The sequence below is a fragment of the Cydia strobilella genome, chromosome 12, assembly GCF_947568885.1.
Source record: "Cydia strobilella chromosome 12, ilCydStro3.1, whole genome shotgun sequence".
NCBI lineage: Eukaryota > Metazoa > Arthropoda > Insecta > Lepidoptera > Tortricidae > Cydia > Cydia strobilella.
This window is the reverse complement of record NC_086052.1, coordinates 12,490,488-12,496,487: the sequence shown is the minus strand read 5'-3', so window position 1 is coordinate 12,496,487 and position 6,000 is coordinate 12,490,488. Positions and strand designations below refer to the sequence as shown.

General features: G+C 34.8%; 1 protein-coding gene across 2 annotated transcripts in view; it reads left to right on the top strand.

Annotated features, from left to right (window-relative positions):
- Positions 1-5,333: 5,333 nt before the first annotated feature.
- Positions 5,334-6,000, top strand: part of LOC134746178 (matrix metalloproteinase-2) — a 218,673-nt gene continuing 218,006 nt past the window's right edge. Inside the window, exon 1 of one of the 2 annotated variants that reach the window (XM_063680494.1) lies at positions 5,334-5,680. The gene's annotated coding sequence lies outside the window, so the exon portion shown is untranslated. Of the gene's footprint in view, positions 5,763-6,000 lie in introns of both variants that reach the window. The other variant, XM_063680495.1, reaches the window with a different exon arrangement.

Genomic DNA, 6,000 nt, shown 5'->3' with positions numbered 1-6,000 from the left:
ACGTTCGAATTGGCCTGTTATTATTATCGCAATTTGTATTTTGCTGTTAAAACACCGGAAATGGCAGAAAGTAAGCTGCTTTTAATTCCCAAATAACATTGTGCATCGCATATTTGCATACATCGACGATAGTGCTTCAACATCTTTGATACAGACTGTCTATATAATAAGTTAGATACAGCTTTAATTCATAAAACTCTATTATATACTGTAAGATCGTGCCTAATGTAACTTGTTCTAGAGATTAATTAACCACTATTCCGTCTGAGCTCACACTTATACTAGTTTGGCTAAGGCGATGCGCTTGGCAACTCTTATATGTAAACACAGTGTATTATTTTGTCAGCAGTAGGAAAACGGATGAAGCATTGTTCTACGATACATCGAATATGGCGTTGTACATACGTGCTCCCGCGGCTGCCCGAAGCGCCTGCGCCGTGCTGACCGGGCCGTGACTTTGACCCACGACTGCTTGCATGTACATACATACGAGTGTATTAGGTATGCAATTTCATCATTTTGTGTACGATGTTATGCAAATTACTGATGTGGGTAATTTTTAAAGCGTTTCCTTGTCAGCAAGTCAAAAATATGTACAAATAGTCCGGTTTCCTCACGATGTTTTCCTTCACCAAGAGTGAATATTATGACTACTGTAGTAGTTATAATGTTAATGGCCATATTAGTTTGAAATGTTATCGAGTGAACATTTCGTACCCAAGACCTCTGGTATACAAATATCACGCATGAACGCTAGGTTACTAATTGTTTCTAATCTAATTGCAGTTTCTTATAAATTAAGAAAGAAATGTAACTACGAAGTCAAAAACAAAGTCCTCGAATAATTAGAATGTGATTTGTAGAACTACAACTTTGTACTTATTTTTGTACAGTCGCCATCAGATATATCGGAGCGGCCAAGGTGCTCACAAATATCTGAACACGCCTCTATTGTTACGCATATTAGTGTTGCGCATGGTACGCATGGTACGAGTACACGTACTTATTAGAAAGCTATGACTATTTTTCATTTTTCGTACTGCTTGAACATTGAAACTTACCTGTTTGTTTAGATATTACTTATACATTACTTATACATACACGCATGGTACGAGTACACGTACTTATTAGAAAGCTATGACTATTTTTCATTTTTCGTACTGCTTGAACATTGAAACTTACCTGTTTGTTTAGATATTACTTATACATTTGCAAGTGCGTAATAATGATTGAATCACAATTAGGTACCTATAAGTATACCGGGTGCCCGGTTATTAATGGACAACCTTTTCTAACCACCGACAGGACACCTTAGGCTAGTCCAGAAAATATACTTATAGGTCTAGTAAAATGTTCGTGGTTTTCAAGATAATCGAACTTTTCTTTCGGTGGTTAAAAGGTTGTCCATTAATTTCGGCACAACCTGTATATGCATTTATGCAATGCATAACTTATTCCGCTTCTATCATTATGTTAGCGAATTTTAAGACAGCGTGAACAGTGAATCATGGCAAAGAGAATATATAGGATAGAGGGGTACTGTCATAGTAAATTTTGTAGTCACAGTAAATTTACTGCCATCTATCGACAAACGATTAAAAATAAAAATATCAAAATATGTATATATATGGATAAATGATTTTTTTCATTTGTATTTATTATTTTTATATAATTTTAACCCATGTTCTTTCACTGCTGATATGTGTTAAAATTGTTAAATAACAAACGAAACCGTCAATGCCATCTAGCCGAGAATAGGCCAAAGGTTGGTATTGGTGGTAGCGCCAGCTGTGCGAGAATCAAATTTTCTTGATTTCCGTGGCACGTTTTTAGGGTTCCGTACCAAAAAGGTACAAAAGAAACCCTTATTTCCTTAGACTGTATTCATCTTATACGGAGTTACATATCGTCAGGTGACAACCAAAACTCACTAATTAGTAATTACTAAAACAAAAATCGACCTTATTTGGGTATTAATACGGTTCACTCTGGCTATTAAATTATGTTAGTAATTAGTGAGTTTTGGTTGTCACCTGACGATATAATAGGTCTTTGATCATGGTAAATAACGCGATGAAAAATTACGCACAATGTTGAGATCACCAAAAATAAATCTTTATTTCATTACAAAATTTTGAGAATGTCATGAATAAATATTTTTTGAAGTTGACAGCGATTTCATTTCACGGATGAATTATTTTGCCGCCCCGTCATCAATTACAAAGAATCGCAAATGAGTTATTTTCCGGTATTTATGAAATTATGTGACAGTCATATTTTTTGATAAACGTGATTGATTATGCGATTAATTTATTGGTTACGATACAGTATTGGAAGATTATTGATATTTCCTGCCTTTATCACCACATTCCAGGAAATTAATCATTCGTATCTTACTAATATTACAAATATAAAAAAAAATATTTTTACATTTGTAATATTAGTAAGCACAGTCGCCATCAGATATGATATATCGGAGCGGCCGAGGTGCTCAGAAATATCTGAACACACACTGTAGCACCTTGACAATATCAGATATTTTGTGAGCACCTCGGCCGCTTCGAATGGCGACTTTACCTAATTGCTCAGCTTCATTTTTTTCTATTAGAGTTTTGAATGATTCACATTCACGGTTAGTTTTACTAGACTTATATTGACCGGTATATTGCGTCGAAATATCGGGAGCTCATAAGAAATACAAAAGGTAATCACGGTCTATATCCCGGTCAATATAAGTTTAATTTGATATTACTCGTAAGTACGGAGTTGATAAACTTTTAGTGCTTGCAAATTTCGAAACAAGATCGCAAATTAAATAATAAATTTGTATAAAAGAAGCTCGTTGAAGAGTATGCTGACACAATATTTCACAGTCAAAAACGTGTTGCTTTAGGTAAAGATCGCCAGATTAGGTTTAGGCGGCGAGTGCAGTTAGCGCTGCCAGTCTAGTCTAGACGTACGGCTCCGAGGGATTTCGGTTCTTTTATGTAGCCAGATAAACGAGGAAGGCAGACAACACTCGTTTTTGTATTTTATTACTTACTTTTACTTTGTAGGATTGATTCAAGGTGTAAAATATTGTTTGGCATTTTTTTAGAAATAGGTACCTTTAAATTTATAATAAAAATATATTGTTGTATTGAATAACCAAAACTTAAACTTAAAAATAATCCAGTTTATATGTAAGACATTCGCAACGCTGGCTTCGTCAGGCGCAACTCACCACAAATGCAACCGAGCAACATGCTTCCTCCCAAACAAACCAGTAATGATATCTGCAACAGGCTTTGTCTTTCTTTAATAACTCGTAAGTAGGCCGGACTGAGAACTCGGGATTCGCCAAAAACTGTATAGAGTAGATTCAATTAATACATATGCAGTTATACTTTATACTCCAGGCTTACATAACTAATAAAACCCTTTGTGCCGACTTATAAATTAGATTTATTGCATTTATTATTGAATTCTAAGTATTATCAAATATGTACTCAACATATTATTATTCAATTAAAAGTAAAACTAAAACTAACTAAGAATAACAACTTATATTATATTCTAAGTTATGTAACACACAATTTTAATACTCCTCAGACAGGTATCTGACAGTAATTGTACACATATTCTTACCGTAATAGCTTCTATTGTCCGCAAACTAGTAGTGATTTATCAAAGAAATCGGTACTCAATATGAAGGGGCTGAGCCTTTTGTTTCTTTCCGGAGACTTAATTGTATGCATTTGAGCGTTCAATACACTCATTAATGTGCTCCCTACTAATTCATCTCGAACAATGCCCCCTGTAAACTCTGGACGGGAACTATATAGGTACTATAGGTAGGCCGGCACTTTGCTGCGGATGTATTTTACCGCTTAATATGAAGTTCCGTTCGTCTTGTTATGAGATTTTTTATTACAAAAAAAATGTCATTGTTGCATTTAATTAACACGATCATATACGATCAACATAGTACCTAAATGTTTCAGTTATTAATGATTTAAATATAAAAAATAATTTGCTATTATATTAATGCCAGCAACACATGGCCGTATTAACCCACATATTTGTGCTGCATAATCTAATATGGTAAAATATACTAAAGAGTTGTTGGCATTAGGAAAATGTCAGAGTAAATGGACATTATACTATATTACCTTATCGGGATTCGAACCCAGCACTATCAGCTTCTTGGCAGCCACCAGGCTAAGCAACTGCTACCTGGGTTTTCAAAATAGATAGAGTCATAAGCTCATTAAGGTGTCCAGCCAACCTATTATTCGTATTTCTAAAACCTATTTATACTAAAATGTTAATATATTTTTCCTTTTTTATTGTGGGACGTACCACATTATTACACACGCCCACCCACGGTGACCAGAGTTTGATCATCGTTGATTTTTTCATTGTGATTTACATCTGTATATACAATTTATAGACTATTTATACTAAATTACATGCTGGATAGATACCCTATAATCAGTGTAAACAAACTAACGTGACATACATAATACTCATTATTACGCAAATTATACCCATACAGTAGCGGCATTGAATCTATTATACTGCCATTTTTTGTGGGCATTCATTCGAAATTTCGTGAAATTAGACTTTTATATCATGTATTAAACAATTATTGTATCATCACGACCATATATATAAACTTACGTCCCACTGAACGTGACAAAGGTAGCCAGCCACGTTAGCACAATGCGGATTGGGGACTTCACACCAATTCATATATGTTATAAATATTGAATTTCTTATTTGAAAACACTCAAAAGTGAAGTGAATCTTACCAACAATAAAACCTAGATGAACCAGTTTTTCGGCCTCGTTAGCCTCTGGTTTAAAAATTATATCGAATTATTACTTTACAAATTAATACGCACCGGGCTATCGCGAAAACTCAGGCAAAAGAATTATTTTAAATATGAACACTAATTTGATCAAATTGTCGTTTTCATACGCCCCTATATTGTAAATTTCATCGAAATCACTGGAGCCGTTTGTGAAAAATTATCAAAAATATTATGCAAATGTACCTGAAAAAATATGATATGTACATTATTTTCCGCTACTGTATGTTGCATCGCAAGATTGTTTTATTTTTTTTATTTACTTTCACCCTAACCTTAATCACAAGAAATTGTTTCATGTACAACATCCTTGTATACACACTTCATTGTGCGTGGACAATAATAACCCACAAAGCGCCAAGCAGCACGCACACCACCGCACCGGCTACACACAGACGTACGCACACGCACCCAGCCGGCGCATGCACTAAAAGTCCACTGTTCCTACGTTCCGTTCACCCGAAGTTTAGTAGTTAGAGCGCGGTTGCCGAACGCGCGTCTGTCGGGCGGGCGACACTCGTCTGTTTAATTTTCATTCACGAAACTCTCACATAAAACATTTTTTTTTTCTTAACATACTCAACTTCTTAAGTGCCAGTGTCATTTCCAATTGTACTGTTATTTCTTTCGTAGTTCGGAACCGAATTAACCGCTAAGAACATTTCAGTTGAAGTTAGGACACTGTGAATTCTGAAAAGTTGTTTGTAGAGCAGTGCTTTCAGTTTCGTGTTGTCCCGCTCTATCGCAGGAAGCTCTGAAGGGAGACTTGTTTTGTTTTCATGATTTTCTTTGGTGCGATTTCGTAGCGGATTGAGAATTAAGATAGTGTAAGTATGCAGCCAGTTCTTGTTGGTGTAATTTACGCTTGTCTGCAACGTTTTGCTGTTGGAATACCATTAAAGTAAATAGGTTTGTTAAAGTTAATTACCCTACACTCAATGTTAACTTGTTGGATTAAGGTTTATTTACTTTTTCAACTTCGTTACGCAAAAATGTAGAGTCAACTGCCAAAATATTTACCCTATTAACATGATCAACAATACCTGGGTTCTGGTTATTTTAATGATAAGAGTTGTCAACAACTATTATCATATATCTATCTCTATATTATATTTTTGAGTAGCGTATTATATACAAAAATATATTA